The sequence below is a fragment of the Gracilinanus agilis genome, chromosome 3 (genome assembly GCF_016433145.1).
Source record: "Gracilinanus agilis isolate LMUSP501 chromosome 3, AgileGrace, whole genome shotgun sequence".
NCBI lineage: Eukaryota > Metazoa > Chordata > Mammalia > Didelphimorphia > Didelphidae > Gracilinanus > Gracilinanus agilis.
Window position 1 is genome coordinate 468,386,177 of NC_058132.1, and position 26,765 is coordinate 468,412,941.

The following is a 26,765-nucleotide window of genomic DNA, read 5'->3' on the forward strand; positions in this document are numbered from 1 at the left end:
ACATTATATATAAAATTACTGGTAAATTTGCTTAAAATTTTAATTAATATTTTGGTTTACCATATTTTCTATCTGTATCATAAATTAACATTGTAATCATATATCTTTTCCATCTAACTAATTTCACTTGAATGAGATAATATCTTTCACTTATCCAATGGACATTTAAGGAGAGTATGATATATACCTAGCACCCTATGAGGCCCAGTAGATCAGTGTTGGTGGGATAAAAAGAAGCTAAAAAGTGTAACAGAGCCAATTAAAGAGAAGCAAATTTGGAAACTGCCTATAGTCTTCCTCAGATGACAAATTATTCAAATATTCCTGAAGCTCAACTTTTTTTTTAACAATCCTTACCTTCTGTCTTAGAATCAATATTGCATATTGATTCCAAGGCAGAAGAGCAATATGGGCTAGGCAATGGGGGTTAAGTGACTTGCCCAGGGTCATACAGCTAGGAAGTATCTGAGGCCAAATTTGAACCCAAAACTTCCCATCTCTAGGCGTGGCTCTCATTCCACTGAGCAACCCAGCTGCCCCAGAATATCAACTTTTAACTTTAAGATTCACTGTGAATTTCTTTAAATAGCAATGAATGAGAAAATAAGAGTCATTTAAAACCCTTAATATACAAAATAAAAATTCATTTTCTTGGCTTTTTTATGCTTAAAAGCAACCCATAACAAGTCAGTATATTATTAAACAAACCTGTTACCATGTAATCTACTGAAATACAATCAATCAGAGACTAAGGACATGAAATAAAATTCAGTGGAAGACAGCTCATTATTCTCTATTAAATGTTTTAACAAATCTTTTTTTGCTTTCATTATTTTTGTGCCTTAGTATTTAGCAAAACATATTAAAAATTCATAGTCCACATTATCAATGATAAAAGAAAACTGTGGATTATAGAACAAATATAGATCCTCTTACTCATTTGCAAGTTTTCCTTTCCTATGGACAGAACCAGCATTCAGTTAAACCTATCTTGATTCACCCTGGTTTCTTCGGTAATGCAGAGCATTTTATAAACCAGCATAATTGTTCCACTTTCTTGACCATTGCAGCATCATGATAGCAGCTTGTTTCCAGGGGCTTAATGGCCACTTTTTGAGAGAAGACTGTGTCCCCCTTCTTATGCTGTTTAATTGCAGTGTCATCTTCAAAGGTAAATTTCATCTCTGGAACACGGAAGGCTCCTCGTAATTTTGTTTGTTGGTTTGTTTTTAAGAGATAATGAATCACTGAAAATAGAAATGCTGGTGAAAAACATAGACAGGGAGAGAGGGAAAAAAGGAAAGAGACACACAGTGAGAATATCAGATAACTAAATAAAAAGGAAGACAAAGAAGCATAAGACAAAGACAACAAACACAATAATAATAATAATAATTAACATTTATAAAGTGCTCATTATGTTCTTGACATTTTGCTAATCACTTTCTGGTTATCTCATTTGGTTTTCACAACAATTGTAGAGATAGCTTCTAGGACTAGCCCCATTTTACACATAAGGAAATTCAAGTAAACAGAAATTAAGTTATTTGTCCATGGTAATATAGCTAGTAAATGTCTGAGGCTTGATTTGAACTTAGATCTTTCTAATTCCTGGTCTGGTTGGTGTTAAAGAGAAAAAAGTAAGTTGCAAATGCAAATATGTAAACCATTTAGCAAAGAACTGGAAATCAAGGTATATTTGTCAGCTGGAGAATAGCTGAGGAAGTTGTGGCATATATTATAATGAAATACCATCTTACTAATGAGTAATGACAAATAGGATGATTTCAGAAAACCCGAAAAGATACAGGAATCGATGCAAAGTGAAGTGAGCAGAACCAAGAAAATATCGGGCACTATAACAGCAATATTTTATCATTAACAACTGTGAATGACTTGGCTATTCTCAATAATACAATAATCCAAGACAATTCTGAATGCTTTACACTAAAAATGCAGTCCACTTGGGAGAGATTGGGCCAAGATCAATATCTCACACCCTATACCAAGATAAACTCAGAATGGATGAATGACTTGAATATAAAGAAGGAAACTATAGGTAAATTGGGTGAGCACAGAATAGTACACTTTTCAGATCTATGGGAAGGGAAAGATTTTAAAACCAAGCAAGAGTTAGAAAAAAATCACAAAATATAAAATAAATAATTTTGACTACATTAAACTAAAAAGTTTTTGTACAGACAAAACCAATGCTACCAAAATTAGAAGGGAAACAACAAATTGGGAAAACAATCTTTATAACAAAAAACTCAGATAAAGGTCTAATCACTCAAATATACAAGGAGCTAAATCAATTGTACAAAAAATCAAGCCATCTCCCAATAGATAAATGGGGAAGGGACATGAATAGGCAGTTCTCAGATAAAGAAACCTAAACTATCAATAAGCACATGAGAAAGTGTTCTAAATCTCTAACAATTAGAGAAATGCAAATCAAAACAACTCTGAGGTATCACCTCACACCTAGCAGATTGGCTAAAATGAGAGCAGGGGAAAGTAATGAATGTTGGAGGGGATGTGGCAAAACTGGGACATTAATGCATTGCTGGTGGAGTTGTGAACTGATCCAACCATTCTGGGTGGCAATTTGGAACTATGCTCAAAGGGCTTTAAAAGACGATCTGCCTTTTGATCCAGTCATAGCACTGCTTAGATTATACTCCAGAGAGATAATAAGGAAAAAGACTTGTACAAAAATATTTATAGCCATGTCCTTTGTGGTGGCAAAAAATTGGAAAATGAGAGAATGTCCTTGATTGGGGAATGGCTGAACAAATTGTGGTATCTGTTGATGATGGAATACTATTGTGCTGAAAGGAATAAAGAACTGGACGAATTCCATGTGAACTGGAATGACCTCCAGGATTTGATGCAGAATGAAAGGAGCAGATCCAGGGGAACATTGTACATAGAGACTGATACACTGTGGTACAATCAAACATAACAGACTTCTCTACTAGCAGCAATGTAAGGATCCAGAGCAAGGCTGAGGGACTTAAAATAAAGAAAACTAGCCACATTCAGAGGAAGAACTATGGGTGGAGAAACACAGAAGAAAAACAACTGCTTGAACACATGGGTTGATGGGTTTATTATTGGGGATGTAGATACTAAATGATAACTCTGGTCCAACTATCAATAATACAGAATTAGGAAAACCCATTGGAATTGTGTGTCAGCAAAGGGCGGTTTGGGGGATTTGGGGAAGAGGGAAAGAACATGAAATATGTAACTAGGAGAAAATAGTCAAAATAAATAAATAAATGAAATAAATATTTAAGCTTCCCCCAGGGGAAAAAATTCTCAGTTTATCTTTACATCTATGGGAAGCATTTATTCCCATTTTACAGGCAAGGAAACCAAAGCAGAGAGAGGCCCAGGGTTCCAGATTCCATCTGAGGCAGGTTTTGATTTGAGATCTCCTTGGTTCCAGACTGGGTCACCAGGGCTCCTAAAACAAAATGCAGTCCACAGCCAAAGGAAGAACTGACAGAATTTAAAAACAGATCAAAGAATGCACATTTTCACTTTATTTTCTTCATGGGATTTTTAAATGTCTCTTCTTCCACAACATGACAAATATGGAAAGGTTTTGCAGGACATCACATGTATAATCTAAATTAAGTTGCTAACTATCTCAGGGAAGAGGGTGGGGAAAATGGGATGGATAGAATTCAGAAAATCAATTTTACATGTAATTGAGGAAAGGGAAAATATTGAACAAGAAAAAATTGTAAAACATTCTTCTTTTTCTTTAGTTTCATTATTTTGCTAAGTGTTTTCAGATTATATTATTAAAAATTTAATCATTTCAAATTTCAAGTTTCAAATTATCTCCTTACCTCTTACCCCACCCCTCCTTTAAAAGGCAGTTTGATTTCACTTATGCATGTAAATTCATACAAAATATATTTCCATATTAGTCATAGTGAAAAAGAACTCATAGACAAAAATAAAACAGGAATAAGAAAAAAGCACACTTCATTCTGCATTCAGAGTTCATCAGTTCTTTCTGGAGGATTGCATTTTTCATCATAATTCCATCTTCAGGGGCAGGAAAGGCACTCTCTCAAGCTTCAGATTTTTTTCATTACTGGTTTCAGAGGTAGTTATTGGGGTTTGGAAGTTTTCAAGTGCTTCCAAGGTGATGTCATCAGTGAAGAAGTTTGCTCACTATTCTCCTGGTCTGGATCTCCCTTGATCCCTTGGTACTGCAATCAATACCACTCTGCAGGACCCTTGCTCCCTTAGGACTGGAGGGACTGGAAATGATACTGTTCCTCAGGGTCCCTCATCCCTGGTATCCAAAACTAATATTGTCACTCTGGGTAATTGCTCCCTCTTGGTCAAAAGTGATCTTTTCTACACTTGAATTCTGACCCAGAAGTGGGTACAAGCACAAACAATGGAGTTGCCAAATATCATCTGGTCCTGTGTCCAGTGCTAACCCAGGCTGCTCTTGTCATCTTTCTCTGACAAGTTGCCAGTTCCCCTTACTGTATATGGCTTGAGAGCTCCCAAAGTCCTGCAACTTCTGTTGCCACCACCTGGTCCCACGACTAGTATGGGATCTGAGCTTTAGGTCAGCCTCCTTTCATATGTCCCACATCTCTCTCTCTGACTTCTAAAGTCGCCTTAGGATAAAAGAATATACCTTTTGTTGGCCCTGTGACTCCAGAATTCAATTTGAGGCATTAGTTTTAAGTCATTTGGGGGGGGCTCCAAGCAAGAGCTTAGCTGAGTGTTTTCTCTACTCCATCATCTTGGCTCCCTGTAAAACATTTTCAATTAATTCAATAGATACTTTTTAAGCAACTTCTTGGTTCCCAGTTCTATAAAGGTAAAAAAAAATCACATTTTAAAAAAAATGCAGCCACTGCACTCAAGTAGTTCACAGTGTTTAAGTGCCCCATGTATCCTGATGACCAGAGCCCTTCTGCTGCTGACAAAGACTTATCTGAGAGACCAGGGAAGGACTTAGAAGGTGTTGCCAAGAAAAAAGAATTCCTGACCTTGTGGCATAGTCATCCCTGTCCAGGTTCTCAGCATATGTTTTCCTGAGATCCTAAAAAGTACAACACAATTTAGTTAGTCCCTTAGGGGCATTAACAGGAACCCACAGGTAACCAGGTAGGTAATGAGATTTTCCAAATCAACACAATTCTGCCACAAAGAAACCTCATTGGTTCTCTTATTTGTGTGTGTGTGTGTGTGTGTGTGTGTGTGTGTGTGTGTGTGTGTTTCCTGCAGCTCACAAGCAACCTCAGAATGGAGGAATAGTTGCTGTCTTGTTACAACTAATGATAGCAGCTTCTGCCTTCCTGACCTGAAGAATAAAGGTTCTGTTTTCTTAACTGAGATAACTCAATTGTAGATGAAGAATTTTGGTTTTCTGGCTTATTTGTATTTCTGACTGTTTTTAATCTGTCTCCCCAAATTAGTGTCACATTAAATTAAACATTTCCATTCCCAGAAACTGTTTTTTATCTTCCAGTTAAGTATTATAGAAATGTATTGTATTGCTTTTAATCTAAGCAAGTGAGAAGAAAAGTTTCTGCTTTAAACTTTAGACAGAAAATGGAAACTGAACAACTTAAAGTACTGAAAATGGAGTTGAGTAGAAGTATTATTGAGTATTGAAAAAAAAACTACATCTGAATATGTTTCTTTTTTTTAACTTGGAAACAACTGTTTTCCTATGTGGGCCAGCTTCTCCCTAGAGTCCTCTACAGGTTTTTGAAAGCTGTAAAACTGTAAACCATTTCCCACTTCATTGACATTAAGTTGACGTTTACGTGGAATAGAAGTCTAATACTTTTAGTCTGAAAATTGGTACTTTCATGGAGTTAATGTAAAGGTTCTGAAAATGTGCACGTAATTTCATTCTAAGCTAGTGCTTCAGAGAAATTTTGTTCGAAAGTCGCTATATGAGAACTTCAGAAAACAGTTTGTGAGAGTAATAGGATCATTACACTTTGAATGACTGAACCAGTCTTCTGTTCCATTAAGCTAACATGGCGTGTGTTGCCTTAACTGGTTTATGTAACAAACACACAGATTAGGTATTACAAAAAAAAAATACAGTTATGCGGCTAGTGTTAGAGATGAGGACAGTGCAGGGAGAAAGAGAATGAAAGCTTCCCTTTCCTATCATTCTTTGGTTAATAGAATACACATATCTTTATCCTTATTTCTCCTATTGAGTGCTTATTTTGCCCCTAACCTTAGGTTTTTTCTGTATTTCTAGATACTGTAACTGAGAGCATCCAGAAAACAAATCTAGAAACTTGCTTTCAGAATTGGCCTTCTAACCTCACCATCATATGCGCACACACACACACACACACACACACACACACACACACATGCACACACATGGTTCACTATGTGATATTTTTATTTGATATTATTAATGTGTATTTTTATATGAGATGTTTTAAATGAGATATTTTTTAAGTGTATAGCACAGTCCTGGAACATAGTAAGTGCTTAATAAATGCTTATTTCCTTCCCCCTGGCTCATTCACCCACAGTCCAGCAGTCCTTTGTCACTTTTTGACAGAGATGCTTCCCTCATTCCTTCAAGGTCAAGAGATAGATACTCTGCAGGAAAGAATCCTGTCACTGTCAGCCTCCAGGACTACTCCTTAGGCACAGAGGCCCAGTTCCAACAGGAGGTTGATCTTTCTGCTAGCAGGATAATCATTAAACCTAGTCAGAGCACATTCCTCTCTTCCAATTGTCATCAATTTTCATCATCTTATTTGTGCCAACTTATCCTTTCCTTGATTCTCATGTTTCCTCAGGAAACACATACTTGGGTTTTTTTTTAAATCATTATAGCCCTAGAATCTGGCCTATATTTGCATAATGAAGCATTTGTTGAATTGAATTAAATAGAATGAAAAGTTATGTCATAAGAAAGTGTCCTGTGAACGCTAAGCTCTCTATAACTCCTTTAATATTTCATTAATGTTTTCCCATGTCACCAATCAGCAGGAAAACAGTGAACCTGGCTTCTGCATAAACACAGTGTTTCTTCTTTCCAATATAGGTAATACATACTGCCTCTGTCAGAAATTATAATAATTCACATTTACTTAAGTTTATAAAAAATATTATTATATTGATGCAGAGTGAAAGGAGCAGATCCAGGAGAACATTGTATATAGAGATAGATTCATGATTCACTGTGGTACAATCGAACACAACGGACTTCTCTACTAGCAGCAATTCAAGGATCCAGAGTAAGGCTGAGGGACTTGTGAGAAAGAAAACTAGCCACATTCAGAGGAAGAACTGTGGGAGGAGAAACAAAGAAGAAAAACAACTGCTTGAACACATGGGCTGTTGGGGATATTATTGGGGATGAAGACACTAAATGATAACTCTAGTCCAACTATAAATAACATGGAATTAGGTCTTGATCAATGATACATGTAAAACCCAGTGGAATTGTGCTTTGGCTAGGAGGGGTTAGGAGAGTTTGGGGAAGAGGGAAAGAACATGAAACGTAACTATGGGAAAATATTAAAAATTAAAATTAAAAATTAAAAAATATTAATATAAAACACATTAGGGCATCTGGATGGCTCAATGGATAGCATGCTAGACCTGGAGTCAGGAAGACCTGAGTTCAAATTGAGCCTCAGACAACTTGCTATGTGACCATTAGTAAATCACTTGACCCGTTTGCCTCAGTTTCCTCATCCATAAAATGAGCTGCAGAAGGAAATGGCAATCCCAGTATCTTTCCTAAGAAAACACCAATGGGGTCATAAAGAGTCAGACACAACTGAAATGATTAATCAACAATAAAAGCACATTTCCCATAACAATACTTCAAGATACAGTCTTCAGTTTCTTCAGATTTAAAAAGAAAATAATACTTCCTGCTCTACTGACATAAGAGGGTTTTTGTAAATATCAAATAACTTAATAGATGTAAAACTGGTTTGGAAAATATAAGGAAATATATTTCAAACATTAGGTATTATTCATTGTTTACCTAATGATCCTAAAAGAACTGATGAGTTTTGAGGAAAAAATAATTATCTCAAGCAAGAATTATACTGTCTAATTAAGATGTATGTTAATGAGCATGCTGTTCTCTGCAACTCACATTTTCCTTAATGCTGTCCTTTATATTTTAATATAACCTTAATCTAACATTGTAATGTATATGGATGTGCAGTGGAAAGTGATACTTTGAAGATGAAAGACCAAAGTCTATGTAACAAGTGGGTGTTTTTTTCCCCTACTCAACATTGCTAATGTCCCCAATGTTGAGCTTTGGATTATGTTGATTACGTCATTGATAAAGAATGAATTACTGTTTTCAGTCTGAGTCTATCCTTCTGAACTGTCAATTAAGAAAAAGCAGGCTCAATAAAATATCCAAGACTCATAAGAAGGCTAAGGATTGTCTAAAAACCCCAATTCATTTTCTATTTGAGGTATTCTGAGCCCTTAGGGAAGAACCATAAGACTTTAAGTTGGAAAGGTCCCTTATGGGAAAGTAGGTCTTATTGGAACATTGTGCTATCACTTTTCTAACAGTTCCAAATTTATTTCCCTTCCAATGGGAGTCCAAATGATTTGTGTTTCCTGTAAAACTGTAGAACTACATAGGGTCCTTGGAGAAAAGGTAGAACTGAACTAGATAACAAAAAGAATTGCATTAATTGTTCATAACCTATTAAAATTACTTTATATCATTTCTGTATTTTCCATAAGGTGAAATAAATGTTTTCCTATATTTGAGATATATTTATATCTATAAATAGTAATCTTGAATATCAGTACAAGAGTTGTGAATTTGTTTTGCTTCCTCATACACTGTAACATGAATAATATCGTGAGTTATAGTTGAACATGGGAGAGACTTTAAAATGAGTCAAAGAGATATAATCTGGATGTAAGAGGTGGATGCATTATGATGGATCCCAAGGCTGAATTCAGTCAATGTAAATCCAGAGTTTTCAGCTTAAGGTAATGAGTTATACTTACAGCTCTGCTTTAATTCATGGCATACTGTAAGAGAAAGAATTAGGAGACTTGGATTCTGGACCTGGCCCTTCCATTAACTAGCTATGTGAGGTTGGATCATTTTATTTCCCTCCCTGTTTCTTTTGTTTACAAAATGAGAAAGTTGAACTAGGCCATCTCTAAGTTCACTTCTATTTGTAAATTTTGTGATTCTATGTTTTTATTTCTTTAAAACCTTTTGCAATACAATTGTTCTTAAAATTATGCTTACTGTTCCTTCAAATAAAATTTCTTATATATTCCATAGTGCCTCTGCTCCACTTTGATTCAATATACTAAAATGAATAAAGAGTATTACTATGCCCTAGTCTCTGGGTTTGATATAATTCACTCTAGGAATAAGTAATTAATGTAAGTTGAGAAATTGATATAAACTCACTTGTCCTAGGATACTTTAAATAGGGCATGACTGTATAATTATTTCCAACTAGCTTCCAATATTTTTCCTACTTTGTCTGGAAACTAGTCTACCTCCCATTTATTCTTTGAAGTTTGGGATAATTAAAAAGCCATTATGGTTCCCTCTTTGCAATGACGCTACATAAATTAAGTCTCAGCAGTGTTGAAACTCACAAAGTGATATAACCCCTTCAAAGTGTCATTTTATCTGCAATTCAAATTTCATTTGTGTGATCAGGATTCCTTCAAACATTTTAAATTTGGACCTCAACCTTTTGGGTGCAAATAATGCATAGCTATTTTTTAATAATTAATAGGACAGCTTGTCAAGACCTTCTCTGCATAATACTGTACTAATATATAAAGCATAATCCTTTCTTCTCAGAGATGTATAGGATCTACTAACATAGAAAAATATGCTTTCACATTCTAGGCCCCAATAGGTGAAATTCACTAGTCTAAACAAGATTATTGTTCCTTAATGTTCAAGGCAATTTTTGTCAATGTAGGATTTTTAAAAAATATGAATTTTGATAAGAATTTGAAGTGAAGAGGCAGAAAGGTGGCCTGGAAAATTTTAGGTTGCTGCTGGCATAAATATTGTGACATATGGATCAATGGCAGGAGATCAAACATGACATGAGGTAACTCAAGAAAAAGTCTTCATGAGGAAAATTTTTAAAAAAATGGAAAAGTACTTTCCTGAGGGCAATTGTTTGGTAGACATTAGGACCTAGTAACTCTTTCTATTATCTAAAGATCAATCTTGGTGAGTTCAAAGAAGAGTATTAATAAGTTGTCCATAGGATTATCAATTTTTCAGCTACAGAAAGTCTCAAAGACTGTCTACTAAATTTAGAGGAGTGGCAATCTCTGTTACTGGAGGGAGTAACTATACTGATAATATTACAGGTCCATGTAATACTAAAGAAATGGAAATCAATAGTGAGTCAATTAAGATTTATGAGGTAAATGATATGATCTGAATTAAAATATATATAGAAGAAGAGGGAGAAATATAAAAACTCAAAAGGAGAGAAGAGGTTTGGGAAAATACTATCTTTTTAGAGAGGAGTAGAGAGAAGGAGCAGATGAAGGATGATAGCGGAAAATGATAAGGAAGAATCTGTAGAATTGCTGAAGTACCATTTATAGAGTTAGAGTACATATAGGTTACTGAAGTAACAATTGTCAAAATTTATCAAAATTATGAGGATAGCAAAGTTTATCTTCAGAATTTTTCCTAATTGGAGTCAAGATGATGAAATGAGAGGCTACCTCCTGAAAGCTTCCCCAAAATCTCTTCTACAATGACTACAGAAAACACACCAAACAAAATTCTGGTCAGGAAAGCTAAGAAAAAGCCACATTGAAGTCATTTTCTAGTCCAGAACATTTTAGAAAGATAGGAACGGTATGTGGGCCCTGGAGTTGACTAGGAGCACAGTGCTGGTTGCATCAATGAACTGTGATGGCAGCAAAACCAGTAGAGAGCAGTCCCACACTCAGGATTTGTAACTGGGCAAAGAAGCTTGGCAGAGACTACTGTAATTATATTGGACACAGAATTGGCACCTCATTTGCCCTTGCCCAGTTTGGGATTATAATTCGAGGATAGAGAAGAGAAGTCTTGGTTGTGAGAGAAAGACCTCTACCAATAACCAGAATACAGACCAGGTGGGTGGTGAACAAATTTCTTCTTAGATCACACCATGCCGGAAGTACAGACTCCCAGCCCAAGCTGTGAAAACAGCAGAAGGACATAAAGACAGTCAGACTAAAGTTGACATCGTTTTAGATGAGCAGAATCCAACTCTAACATAAAATCTAAGTAAAGAAGTAGAGCAGGGAAATGAGCAAACAACAAAAGACAAACTAATCATAAAAATCTATTATGGTGTCAGGGAAGCTAAAGATACAAACTCAAAAGATAAAAACTTGAAAAAATCTCCAAACATAACTTCAAAGTAAAAATGCAGCCTGTAGATTTTTTGGGTGAAATGGGTAAAAAAGATAGAAATAAAAATGACTTTTAAAATCAAAGAACAATTATAAACGAAAATTTGGGAAAATGAGATCTTTGCAAGAAAATTCTGAATAGGAAACTAGCAACTAGGGATGAAAGTTAAAAATGTTAAAAAAAGTAATCCCTTAAAATTAGAATTGGTCAAATATAACCTAAGGATTCCATAAAACACCAAGAAACATTTTTTTTGTTTTAAATTGGAAAACTAAAATATCTCAAAGGAAAAAAAGGGCAAATATATTGAAGAGAGATAATTAAAATTATTGAAAACTTGAAAGACAGTAACAAAAAATAACTTTTTGCATCAGATTTCAAGAAATTATAATGGAAACTTGCCATGATATCTAATGGGTAAAGCAGAAATTTAAAGTATCCACTGATCATCTCCTGAATGAAATTCAAAAATAAAAATTTCCAGTAATATTATAGATTTGAACTTGCCAGGTCAAAGAGAAAACATTGCAGAGCCAGAAATAAATTATTTAAATACCACTGAGCCTTAATCAGGATCACAAAAGATTAAAAGCTTCCATCATAAAAGAACAGAGTACTTGGAACATGATAATATGGAAATCAAGGATACAATCAAGAATAACTTACAAAAATAAGTATAATCCTATAGAAGTAGAAGGTGACAGTTTGTGAAAGAGAGGGCTTTCAAACATTCCTAATGAAAACACAAGAGTTAAATAGGAAATTTTACACTCAAACATACAGATCAAGAGAAGACTAAAAAAGTAAACAACAGTGAGAAATCATTAGGGATTAAATAAGCTTAAACTATTCCCATTGTATATAAGAAGATGGCACATATAAATATTAAGAACTTTATCATCATTAATATTTAGAAAAAGGTATATTTAGACAAAGTATTTGCTTAGGAATCTATTATATTGGGGTTGTCTAAAAAGAATGGGAGAATGAGAAAGTTGGACTCATTGAAAGGGGGGAGTAGAGATATAAAAGAGGTGTGCAAGAAAGAATTTATACTTTGGAGAAGAAATAAAGAGGCAATAAACTCCTTCCTCCAAACACAACCAGATGGGTTTACAAGTCAATTCTACCAAACATTTCAGGAACAGTTAATTCCAATACTATATAACTGATTTTTAAGACAAAGTAGGAATCCTATCAAATTCCTATAAGATCACAAAAATATGATTTTGATGCCTAAACTGGGGAGCAAAAACAGAGAAATAAAACTACACAACAATTTCCCTAATAATCAAAAGAATAAATGGACCTTTTTAAAAAAATGATAAGAAGTATCTACCTAAACCTATGGGCAAGTACTATCTATAAGAGAGATAAACTAGAATCCTTCCCCATAAGCTCAAGGGAGAAGCAAGGGTGTCCATAGTCACCATCATTATTCAATATTGTATTAGATTGCTAGTTCTAGCAATAAGATAAGAAAAATAAATTGAAAAGCATAGACAATGAAGAAACAAAATTATTACTTTTTGCAGATGATATGTTATAATTAAAGAACTTTAGAGAATCAAATTTTAAGAACTAATCAAAATAATTAAAAACAAAATTACAGAATCCAAAATAAACCCATGCCAATCACCAACAATTCTGTATGTTATAAATAAAACACAGAGAGAGAAGATTAAAAGAAGAAATTTCATTAAAATAACTGCAGACAACAAAAAAATATTTGGGAGTCTACCTGTCAACACACTCACAGGAACTATATGAATACAACTACAAAACACTTTTTCACAAATAAAGATTTATTTAAATAAATTAGAGAAATGTTAATTGCTCATGAGTAGGTCAAACTAATATAACAAAGTGATAATACTACTTAAATTAATTTATTTATTTAGTGCCATAGCAAAATGCCAGGGATTTTTTATAATAGAAAAAAATTTAAATTCATATGGATGTATATTTTATATGTGAAATGAAATGGTTGAACTAGATGCCTGATGGGAATCCTTTCCGCTCTGAATTGATGATTGTACAGTCCTATACACTGATTCTTTATCTCTAATTTTTAAGAAAAAAGAGCAGTCCCCAAGATAGAAAATCTAATAAAAGTTAGCTAGTGATAGTCATTCAATCATATCCTTTTAGTTCTTAGTGGTTTCATATTTTGTCCTTCTAAAATATTTGTATTTTAGTAGGTGATTATTAATGACCCAAAATGAATCTATTGCTAATAATGACATTTAGACACTTACATATTTTAAGGAAAATATTTAGGAGAAAGGTCTAGTACTCCCCAAACCTTACCATGCCTATTCTTCCCATTGGAAGCCCAGCTTTGGCCGTGATTTGGAGAAAAAAAGTCACGTACCCTAGAATAGAATGCCATGAAAATATGTTTTAAGTAGATTTGTTTCCTAATTTCAATTCAATTCAATTTGTTAAACACCTACTATACTTCAAGACATTAATTTCTGTTCTGCATATTAATCAGGTGCATTCTAAAAATATTATTTTAATTTTTAAAAAATTTCACTTTAGGTACTACTTGACCATTTTATTCCCCTGCTTATAATGGCCCCTCTGACTGGCATTTGATGCCATCTACCACTTACTCCCACATTTTATCTACCCAGCTGGACTCTGCAATACGACCACTCCACATTAGTCAGGACAGATTCTGCAATTTATTCATACATACCTTGTCAATTCACATCTCATTTCTTATACATATGCTGTTTTTCCCTTTTCTTTTACATAAATCACATGATCTTAAATTTGGAGCTGGAATTGGAACTTAGAGTTCATCTAGTCCAATCTTCTCATTTAACCAAACAGTAGACTCAGGTTTAGAGATGTTAAGAGACTCTCTCAGTCAGGGACTTTTTGTCTACCTTGGAATTTGAAATTAGGTCCTCTTGCTGTAGCCTCATGATCCTTTGACTGCACTAGGCTTGCTCATTCTAAGACAAGTCTCAAATCATATACTTCTCACAAAGTTTTCTCTCCCTAATACAGTCCTTAATCTCTTTGAATTCTTAAAGCTGTTATAGGCAGCTACTCTATGCAACATAGAACAGATTAATTTTATACTGCCTTATGTTGTTTCCATGTTTGTATATTTTTGATCCTCTAGGAAGACACCGAGCTCCTTCAGAACAAATATCATTCTTTGTCTCATTTACTATCTTTCACAGCATCTAACACAATGTTGAGCCCACTAGGAGCTTAATACATTTTTATTGACTTCACAAATGTATTCTACCTTCAGTAAAATGGGAGCAGTAGATCAAGAACAAAGGAGATAAAGCTAAATGTTGAAGTAACAAGATTCAGGAATTAGTTCAAATATTTTTATAATAATGAGAAGAAATAATGTGTGTGAATAGAGGCAAGTAAAAGGTCTATTCAGAATGCAAGATTTTTAATTCTAGAGAAAGGAACCCCAAAATAGATTAATATAAGAAAAGAGGGAAGAACACAGAGTAGGTGTTAGATATATTGTTGGCATAGAAGAACTATAGAAAAGAGGTGTAGATAAAATATACAGAATCCTAAAGAAATATTTTTCTTCATTGTGAATTTTAAAAAATTCGCCTAAAATATTTTCCCAGTTTTCTTCTCAATGACAACTGCTTGAACGATTGAAACAGTGTGGAAATGGATAAATTTTCAGCTAAGGTTGTTTATTCTTCCAAAAGATTAGGAACAGATATCATTTATTTGATCTCCATCAGCACGTCACTTTCATAGACATCATAAACACTATCCCTACACAGAGATAAAAAATAGACATCTTTTACTGTATTGCAACCTCCTGAATAAGGATTATATATCACTCAAACTGTGCTGTGAATTTTTTAAAAACTATGTGACCCTATTAGAATCTCTGTGCATGCAATGATTATTTGATGAAGAAATTCCCTAACTGTATTATCTCTATATTACAATCTCCAATAGATTGTAATTTACATAAGGTTAAAAAAATTCTTTCATATCTGTCTTTATATTTCCAATGTCTAGTACAGTAATTTGATTATAGTTGTCATTTAATAAATGTTTGTTGAATTGAATTGGACTGGAATATTACTATAATTCCATTGGTTTCTATTTGTGAGCTGTCCATGGTTGTGAAATGTCCTATTGTATGTATCTAAGAGCATGCAGCTAGCTTGCTTCAGTTTTTGTGACTCACTCTAAAGCTAAGACTCAAACATTAAAAGAGAAAGATAACTTAAAAGTCATCTACTTTAACTGCTTTGTTTTTGCATGTAAAGAAAATGAAATCCTAAGAGCTGAAATGACTAGACGATGGTGAACCAACTGAATATTGAAGATAAATCCAAGTAACCTAACCTCAAACCAGTGTTCGTTCTATGTCCCACTCTACTCTTTTTCAATAGTAACCTGGAAGACCTAACTCACCAATTTACAATTTTCTCCTTGAATATGTTTTATCAAATAGAATGGTCCTCTGGTGAGAAACTAAATCTTTCAGAATGTATTGATTAAAATGACAAAATCCCTCCAAAATATTTTAAACATGGAAGAGTTAACAAATTAAAGATTACTGAATTTTTATAATTTGTTTAAGCAATTTGAAGAGACAATTCATTTTTTAATGTTCAAACTTACCAATCTAATAAAATTCTCAGACTCAAAAAATATTTAAATTCATTGGGATTCTTGAGAAAATCTTTCAAAGATGTTGTAAAAAGTAAAATGACCCACAAAGAATTTTATATTCCATACTTTAAACTATTTTATTAGCATTCTGTATAGCAATAAGTAATATTATAGATAACTATGAATCAGATTGCAGAATAAAAGCATTGTTCAGAAAGTAAGATTTTTTTAAATTTCATTTTCTTATTGAGTCTTATATATTTTTGTTCAAATTACTGTGGTCTAAAATATCCCTAAAGTATTTTAGCCTAATCTCTTGCCTTACTGATTAGAGTAGTTTTGATACATAAATTTTACATCAATTTATATCAAATTTTAAAGTCAAGAAACTTGTGTGCAAATTTCAATTCTGTAATTTAATAACTATGTTTCCTTTGAAAACACTTCTTTAAATCTCAGTTTTATCATCTGTAAAGTGGGTAAATAATCTTTGAACTCTTCCCTCATAGGAATATTTTGATCATTATTGTGAACTTGCCTTACCTATACAGTGCAATAGCAATTTGGGTCAAGAACCCTTAGAATGAGTTGTGGCTATGTTGCTTAACTGTTGGCCAAAGATAATTCACTTAATCTCTCTAAGTTTCAGTTTCCAAATCTGTAAAATTTATACTTACACAATTTACCTGTTGGTTGGGGGTATTGTTTTCTCCTTACATCATTATATATATGTATATATATATATACATATATGTTCATATATATATGAATAGTTATTACACTTATTTTTCCACCTTCCTCACAAGGGTGTTGTGAGAATAGCACTTTGTAAACTGTAAAACTCTAGAGAAACAGAAGCTTATATAATTCCACTTCTTTTGATAATTCTTACAGAACAACAGATCATAGTTCAGAGGATCAGTTCTTAATATGTAGTTCTGTAGATACATATGATATTTATGTGTGCATGTGTAAGCAACCAAAAAGTTCAAATAAGCACATTTTTAAATAACAGTAACAATTCATTACCATGAGAGAAATCTTAGAAAAACAAAATTACATTCACTATGATTTTAATATTAAAGATATTCATTTTCTTTTACCCTAATGCCAAATCCTGCTAGTACCATTATGATAATGACATAGAAAATTCCCTTTAACAACTACTATAGATAAGCAAGAGTTCAAATTTCTTACATTCATTCAAATATTCCTATGTGTGATAAAAAATGCTATACTAAATAAGAAATAACACAAATGCCTGCTTATTATGAGAACTCATGTAACCAAAATTTAACAGTTATACCTGTTATTACCAATGAGTTAAATTATAGATTGTGTTTTTTTTAAACCCTTACCTTCCATCTTGGAATCAATACTGTGGATTATGATTTAGTGCATCTAGTCACCAAAAAAAAAATCAAAACTAAGTTCAGAGAACCCCATCCTCAGTTTGAACATAAGGCAAAGTAATTTCACCTACCAAAACTCCCAAAGACCATTAAAGGTCAAAAATTACAAACTGCGATGGCAGAGATTTTACTAACATCTACAAAATCACAAACCTTTTGAAGTATGGAGGTACTACAGTGCCTAGCACAAGGGGGTAGACAACATAGATGTGTAGAATAGTTGAATAGTTATAGCATTTCAGTAAAGAAAAAAGATTTAAATTACTAATTATAAGACTGAAAATTTCAAAATGGTAAAACTTGAATGTGGATTAAGGGGTTAGGAAATTGTATGTAGTTTAATGTCAACTAACAAATATATTTTGAAAATAATGTTTCCAAAGAAAGAAATGGCACAAGACTCTGATATCTTTGCCAAGAAAACCCCATAGACAGTATTAAAATAATAAAAGTTATGACACTGGAAGATGAGCCCCTCAGGTTGGAAAGAACATGTTACTGGGGAAGAGCAGAAGACAACTATAAGTAGCTCCAGAAAGAATGAAATAGCTGGGTCAAAGCCACAAGGAAGTTTGGCTGCTGCTGTGTCTGATGACAAAAGTAAGTCCAATGACGTAAAGATAAATATTTCATAGGAATCTAGAACATGAGATTTATGAACCAAGGTAATCTGGATATAGCCAAATAGAAGATAAAAAGATTACATATAGATATCTTGGGTGTCAGTGAACTTAAATGAATGGAAACATGTGATTTTGATTAACATAATCATTTCATATACTGCCAAGGGAAACATTTTCTTAGAAGAAATGGAATAACCCTCATAGCCAGTAAGAGGGGGAGAAAAATAGTACTGGGATATAATCTCAAAAATGACCAAATGAAATCTGTTTAAATCCATTCTCATTAAGATAAATCTATGTTCCAACTACTCATGCCAAAAAAACCCAAAGTTGCTCAGTTCTGTGAATACTTACAACGTCTTTTTTTAAACCCTAACCTTCCCTCTTGGAACCAATACTGTGAATTGGTTCCAAGGTGGAAGAGTAGTAAGGGCTAGGCAATGGGGGTTAAGTGACTTGGCCAGGATCACATATCTAGGAAGTGTTTGAGACCAGATTTGAACCCAGGACCTCCCATCTCTGGACCTGACTTTCAATCCACTGAGCCACCCAGCTGCCCCCAAGATCTTTAAAAATAACATCCAAAAGATATCACATTTATCACAGAGGAAATCAAAAGAATATGGACCACATTCAAATGGACATGGAACAGCTATTTGGTTTAAGATTAGAAAGGCTACATATTGCCACCTTATCTGTTGAACTTATGTGCAGAGTTCATTGTGAAAAATGCTAGGAGAAATAACAACAATCTAAGATATGTGATATGTAGATGATACCACTCTGATGGCATAAAGTGAAAAAAAACAATTTAAGTCTCTTGATAAGAAAAAAAGAAGAAAATATAAAAACTGGCTTGAAGCTTAATATTAAAAACTAATATCATGGCAACTAGTTCCATCAGTTCATGGAAAATAGAATGAGAAGAAACAAAAGTAGTACCAGATTTCATATTTTTTAGCTCAGAAATCAAAAGATCTTTTCTTCTTAGAAGGAAAGCTATGGAAAATCTTGATGACATGCTAAAAAAGCAGAGATGTTACCTTTTAACAAAGACCCATATGTATTCAAAGCTATGGTTTTTCCAGTAGTAATGAATGGTTATGAGAGTTGGACTATAAGAAAAATGGAGAGCCACAGAATTGATACATTCGAGTTCTGGTTCTAGAGACATTTTTGAGAGTTTCTTGGACAGCAGGGAGATTAAATCAGTCAATACATGAATAAATTTATTTGGAGTTTCATGCTGGGTGCTAAGATAGCAGAGTAAAGATCACTATGTTCCCATGATCCCTCCACACACAAAAAATTATAATAATACTAATAAATCACCTCAAAACAAAGAACAGCTGCAGAAACATGTCTCACTGGGGTAAGAGGAGAGAGCAGCCCAGGTGCCACAGCATCTATGAGAACTGGCAGATCTTAGGGCAGTTCACAGCTCTGCCACAGGCAGCAAAGCTAGAGAACAGAAATGAACCCAGCCAAAGCCATTCCACATAGGTAAAGAAGACAGAAAAAACTACAAATTCTCACATGGCAGGAGCCTTGGGGCTACAAGAGAGCAAAGATAGGGAACTGGAAGAGTAATGAAATAACCTGCCCAACTCCCAATGGTGGAGTGCCTGGGACAGTAGAGCCCAAGGAGGAGACCCTGTCCATCCCAGGTCACTTGTCGGGAGGAGGGCAGGGAAGGAGTGGAGTGGGCCTAGAAAAGCCCACAAAATAATGGCAGGGCAGGGAATTGGTAAGGCAGGGTGTTGAATATACTAATATATTCACCAAACAGCAGTAAACCTCCCAAGAGCAAGCTAGCAGGACCACCTCCTTGATAGACACTCTTTAGGAACAAGGGCAGTCACTCCTACTCCAAATACCACAGAAGGGCATCCTGCAAAGATGGAACAGTACATCCTCTTCCTCAGGAACAGAGAAGAAACTCAACAGTTAGATAAGGTAAAAAGGGGAAAAAACACTAGAAAAATGAGCAATAAAAACCCAAATCTTACAAAGTTACTTTATAGACAGGGAAGAAGAAAAAATATGACCTCAGAAGAGGACAACAATGCCAAAAAAGAAACCATGAAGCCTCAAAGGAAAGTATGAAAGGATGTCAGGCCTCAAAAGCATCAGAGAAAGAACTTGAAAAGAAGTTTAAAAAGATAATAAGGGAATTGACAGAAGAACTCAACATCTGGGGGGAAAATGTTCACTGAAGAAAGGTAAATCCTAAGCAATAGGATCTATCAATTGGAAATGGAGGCAAAAAGAAATTCAGACTGCTGGAAGATTAAATTCTGAAGCTGAAGCTTATATATATTTCATCACCTAAGGAGTACACAAAACTCATTGGAAAAGACCCTCATTTGGGGAAGGATTGAAGAAAAAGGAAAAGGGGACGGCAGAGGATGAGATAGATAAATGGTGCCTTACGTGTAATGAACATGAAGTTGGACAGACTTTTATTGTCCATGAGGTCATGAAGAGTCAGACTTGACTGAATAAATAAACAACAAAGAAATATGACTACAAGTACTACAAAGCTGGTAAAATTTTGGATATGGACGCAGTGATATGGTGTAAGGGCAGAGTGTGATGAAAGTAAATGTTAAAATGTCAAAGTTGGCCATTAATACAATGGTGAACAGGCAAGCTTAGCTAGCTAAGTTTCAAAATGTTTTATTATCAGATTGACTACAAAGTCTAGAATGTTGAGCCACAGAAACTTTCAGAATCTATCATCTACTAAATTTATAAAAAAAAAATTTCAATCTTTATTGAAGGATAAAGTGTCCATTAACACAATTATATACTTTTAATATCAATGTATTGGTACACTACTAAAAGCTTCAATATTGATATCTTTTGTAAAAAATATTCTTTAGTCCCTCTAGAACAGTTTGGGCTGAACAGCCACTTGACCCACTTAAGAGATCAGATGAATGAAATCAACAGCTCTAGCCATTTTTTGTATTAGTGACCCAGCCACATGATAGAGAAGAAAAGAGCCTATAGGTGTCGCAGTTAAGACCCTCCTTTTACTGCGATGAAGTAATGAGGGAGAATTTGGAATCTCTTAGTCCACCTTCTCTGTGCCTTTTTACTATTCAGAGATGTCTTGAGATGTCCGAGATGTCCAGGGGAGGGACTGAGTGATGAGGTCACAGGGGGTTTATATTGACATATCCAGGAGGTTTCTACTCTCTCTTCTGGCAGGGCAAGATCTTTGATTTCAATTCTTTTTTGCCCCTCTCTTAGGTCCTGCTCTTTTGCCTGGCTCACTCTCTTTGGCACTTCAGATTTTGGACTGCCCAGTTTAAGTTGTCTTGAGAAGTCTATTAACAAATTAACTTAAAATTAAGAAATACTGCCTCTTGAGGATTTTAATCATTACAATATAAAGCTTTAATTGAAATTGTTTGGTTTGCCATCTTATAAACAAAGTAGTGGACAGAAGTTATTCAAATCAACATAGTTCGATTACCTGCTTAGGGGTGAAAGATATATGTGACTTCCATGACAAAAGTAGTCCAAAAAGACATTTAATTGATGATAGGGGCAGCTGGGTGGCTCAGTGGATTGAGAAATGGGAGGTCCTAGGTCAAATCTGGCCTCAGACACTTTCTAGCTTTGTGACCCTAGGCAAGTCACTTAACCCCCATTGCCTAGCCCTTACCACTCTTCTGCCTTGGAGCCAACACACAGTATTGGCTCCAAGACAGAAGGCAAGGGTTTAAATAAAATTTAGCAATGCTTAAGTGGTAATAATACCGTCTGATGAAGTAGAAAGACTATTAAAATTTTTATTCAAAGGACCTGAGGTCATTTCCAACTTTTTTATACTCATTTAACTTGAGAAAGAGATTTCATTTTCCTGAACTTCATCTAACTCCTTTATCAAAATAATGATTTGAACTATATAATTTCTAAGATGCTTTCCAATTAACCATCCACCTCCAGACAGTGAAGTCATAGAATTAAGATGCAGAATTCAACGTATTTTTTGGATATGGAAAATGCAAGAATGCATTTTGCTTCACTATGACTATTTGTTAAGAAAAGTTTTTTTCTCCTGTAATGGGGAAGGAGGTGAGGGAGNTCTCTCTCTCTCTCTCTCTCTCTCTCTCTCTCTCTCTCTCTCTCTCTGTCTCTCTCTGTCTCTCTCTCTCTCTGTCTCTCTCTCTCACACACACACAAAATTTCAGGTCAATAATTTGGCATAGCTGTGCTAAATGAGAAATTTTTTATTTAATGACATAGGAATTGAACTGAATATGGTATTTAGACTACCTAATTAAGTTTAGATCTAGTCCTTGTGCTCAATTAGGCAAGTGATCAATCAACTAATCAACAAACATTTAATAAGACTCTGTTATGTCCTAAGCCATGTTCTTAGTGATAGACAAAAGTGAGATTATCTACCTTTGAGGAGTTTACATGCTATTAGAATATAATGCTACAGATAAACATATTATGAAAAGATAACTTTTATGTATTATAATTATATGTAATAATTAAAGAGGAATATAGCATAGTGGGTAGTGAGATAGCTTCATGGGCAGAAGTACCTGAATTTAAGTCTTGATTCTGACACGTAATTGCTATGAAACCATAAGCCAGTTAGTTTCTCAGTGCCACAGGCAATTCTGTCAAACTAAATAAAAGTAAGTTACTAGTCATGATTGCTAGTGAGAGTTTCCGTACTAGGAAATTGTCCAAACTCATTATATAAGAATCTAGACAAAACTGATAATAATAATAATAATGATAATTGTGATAATCCTAATAAAAACTATAATTGAAGAGTATATTATGAATGGAAGAATCAAGTTAGGTATTTTCATGGCAATTTGGAGAAAAAGAAGATATAACTTAAGTTTCCTAAAGGAATTGGACTCATATTTGACATATGCTGCCACCTCTACCCAGGAAAGAGGAAGTCACTAGGGTGCTACTTCAATGCTATACCATGCTGATGAGATGACTATATTTTCAAAGACTCTGGCAACAGATCATGAGTTGCTCAGGATCATAGATGGTCAATAGTCTATTATTTTTTGTATCCCTAGCACTTAGCACAGTGGCTGGCACAAGGTAAACATCACTTCATAAATGCTTATTAACTGATTGATTGATAGAAAAGCAAGTCTCCAGCAGATCCTATTAAGCTAGAAAATATTTGGATATAGGTCAACTGACAGATGGCATGTGTAGCATTTAAGGACCAGCCCAGCTAGGTTTTTAGAGTGGCTTATCATTATAGGTATAGCCTCCAAGTGCAATTTTTTTTGACTCAGAGCTTATTGAACCATCTCCTAAGATGTAGAAGTATTACTGGTGAAGCGTACCCACATTGCTATAGATTTTATGAATTTTAATGCAATTAAATAAAAGTAATCTTTTATAGTTTACACATGAAAGTCAGCTTCCTTTTATAAAATGTGAGATTTGCAGATTATACACAAACTTATATGAATCAGCACCTTTCTATGCTTTTTAGTATATGGTCTGCATGAATTACTATCATGGGGGAAAAAATTTATCACCTGATGCCTAACCTTCTGTTGATGAGACTGAACTTTACCAACCTGGTGAGGAGACTTCAAACAGTTAGTTGTCAGGCTTCAACTTGAAACCTCTCTAACTTCTCTTCCTAAGGCATAGCCTTTATGAATCCAAGGTCATGTCTATGCTATGACTGGTCATCGGAGTAAAATTTTGGTGGAGACACACTAAAACACAGAAACAAATTGATATCCAGGCTCTGACAGCACAGCAGACATAGCTACCTCTGGACTTAGGCTATGTAGCACCTGGGGACTTGTCATTTTTGTGAATACAATAGTCTCCAAAGCAGTGAAATTACTTTACACAAAGAAGGAAAACAAGTACACAAAATAAGAGAATGAAGCCATCCTGCTATTTGCTTTTAAGCAGTCATAAAGGGGGTAGCTAGCTTCACGAGGAGAAAAAAAAAGTCATTATTTCAGGCCACCTGGAAACTATGCAGCTGAATATGTTTGCAGAAACATGACTTAGTTTTCAAGGTCATAGCTCCAGGCAGTGACATTTCATGTTTTGTAAAATTGATATAGCAGCATATTTTTTTAATTTCATCTTCTGGCTGCCACTCTTTATTGAAGGTCATGAACAGAGTCAGTGTCTACTTGCCAATAGTGAGGCAGATGAGGATCATAAAATGTAGTCAGCCTGCTTTGGAAGGAATAGAGTACAAGATTTGTAGGAAGGGAAACTGGGTTCCAATCTCACCTCACAAAATTAATTGTCATGTGATCCTAGAAGAGTGTCTCAGTGATTCAATTTTCTTTTCTGTAAAATGGAGATATCCACATTGTCTTCCTGGCAAGGTTGTAGTGAGGCAAAAAAATTTTTAAACTTTAAGCTCTATAAAAATGTTTGGTGTTATTACCTTATGTATAGGGGGTATAAAATAGGAGTTACACTGCAAATGGTATATATAATTATATAATGAAAGGAACATGTGGCCAGAAAAAAAAATAAAGGAGGGAGCAGTAGCGATGAATAACACGGTTGTTGTTGTTATTTGTTGTTATTGTTTAGTCATTTTCAATCATGTACAACTCTATGACCTCTTCTAGAGATTTCTTGGCAAAGATACTAGTTTTCTATTTCCTTCTTCAGCTCATTTTACAGTTAAAGAAATCAAGACAAATATGGGCAAGTGACTTGCCCCAGGTCACACAGAAAGCAGCTGTCTGATCCAGATTTGAACTCAGGTCGTCCTAACTCCAAGCCTAGCATTCTAGGCACTATATCACCTAGCTGCCCCAATAACCCATGGAAAGCCATACAAATCTCCATGATATGCCAAGAGAATACACAAAAAGTATCTATCAAGTATATCAAAAGTAGTACTTGAGCCTAAGTCTTCTTGGTTCCACTGTGACAGTTTCTCCAAAGCAGGCATATTAAAGAATGAAATTAATAATTTTAAGTACTATTAGTTGATCACTATGCTAAAGCATAATTGTATTATAATAGCTGCAACTCACTTAACCACTTTGTAGTTCTTCTGTTCATATCTCTGTAGATTATTAGAGATACTAAAAATCTTAGAAATCAATTAGTCCAACACCCAAATGCTGATAATTTTCTTAAAAATTTAAGTTGAAACCCAGCTTTGAACTCAAGAAACATCTGTCCACAAAATAACCAAAAAGGCAAACCCTTTATGACATTAGAATAGTAAGCATAGTAAGTATGAATATAAGACTAAACAGTCATATGCCAATTATTAGCCTCCCTTAAAGTGTTAAGGAGTTTTTTGAAATTTTCTAATGTTAACCTGCTCTCCTATTAACTTATCATATAGCTTAGTATCTTGGAACAAATCGATTGGACTGTGGATTTAGAATCACAGTATTTTGGAACTAAAAGGACCTTAAAATTATCTAGATTGGCCCATTTATTGTGTCAGTGCCAGAGAGGTCAATTGAAATATTAAATTTCCCAAATCTAGGATACAGAACCTTCTAACTTCTCCAATACTATTTTGATTCCATCCTTTTGATCTACTTCTACACAAGGGAGAGGAGCACCAAAACAGTAGTTGAAATTCATTCCAAAGTATAGGATTGTTTTTATCTGTGAAAAAAATGAAATGTTTTTGAAATGAAATTGTTTTAACCTGTAAAAAAAATTCCAAATTATTGTTTTTTAACATTTATTAACATTTATTTTTTAGAAAAGTTAACTTGGTTACATGATTCATGCTCTTACTATCCCCTTCACACCCCACACCCTGGCCAATGCGCATTTCCACTGGTTTTAACATGTGTCATTGATCAAGACCTATTTCCAAATTGTTGACAGTTGCATTGGGGTGGTAGTTTGGAGTCTGCATCCCCCATCATTGTCCGTCTTAACCCATGTGTTCAAGCAGTTGCTTTTCTTCTGTGTTTCCACTCCTGCAGTTCTTCCTCTGAATGTGGGTAGCGTTCTTTACCATAAATTCCTCAGAATTGTCCTGGGTCATTGCATTGCTGCTAGTACAGAAGTTCATTACATTTGATTTTACCACAGTGTATCAGTCTCTGTGTACAATGTTCGTCTGGCTCTGCTCCTTTCGCTCTGCATCAGTTCCTGGAGGTCTTTCCACTTCACATGAAATTCCTCCAGTTTATTATTCCTTTGAGCACAATAGTATTCCATCACCAGCATATACCACAATTTGTTCAGCCATTCCTCAATTGAAGGACATACCCTCATTTTCCAGTTTTTTGCCACCACAAAAAGCGCAGCTATAAATATTTTCATACAAGTCTGTTTATCTATGATCTCTTTGGGGTACAAACACAACAATGATATGGCTGGATCAAGGGGCAGGCATTCTTTTATAGCCCTTTGAGCATAGTTCCAAATTGTCAACCAGAATGATTGGATCAGTTCACAACGCCACCAGCTATGCATTAATGTCCCAATTTTGCCACATCCCCTCCAGCATTCATTACTCTCCTCTTCTTTCATTTTAGCCAATCTGCTAGGTGTGAGGTGATACCTCAGAGTTGTGATTTGCATTTCTCTAATTGTTAGAGATTTAGAACACTTTCTCATGTGCTTATTGATAGCTTTGATTTCTTTATCTGAAAATTGCCTATTCATATCTCTTGCCCATTTATCAATTGGAGAAGG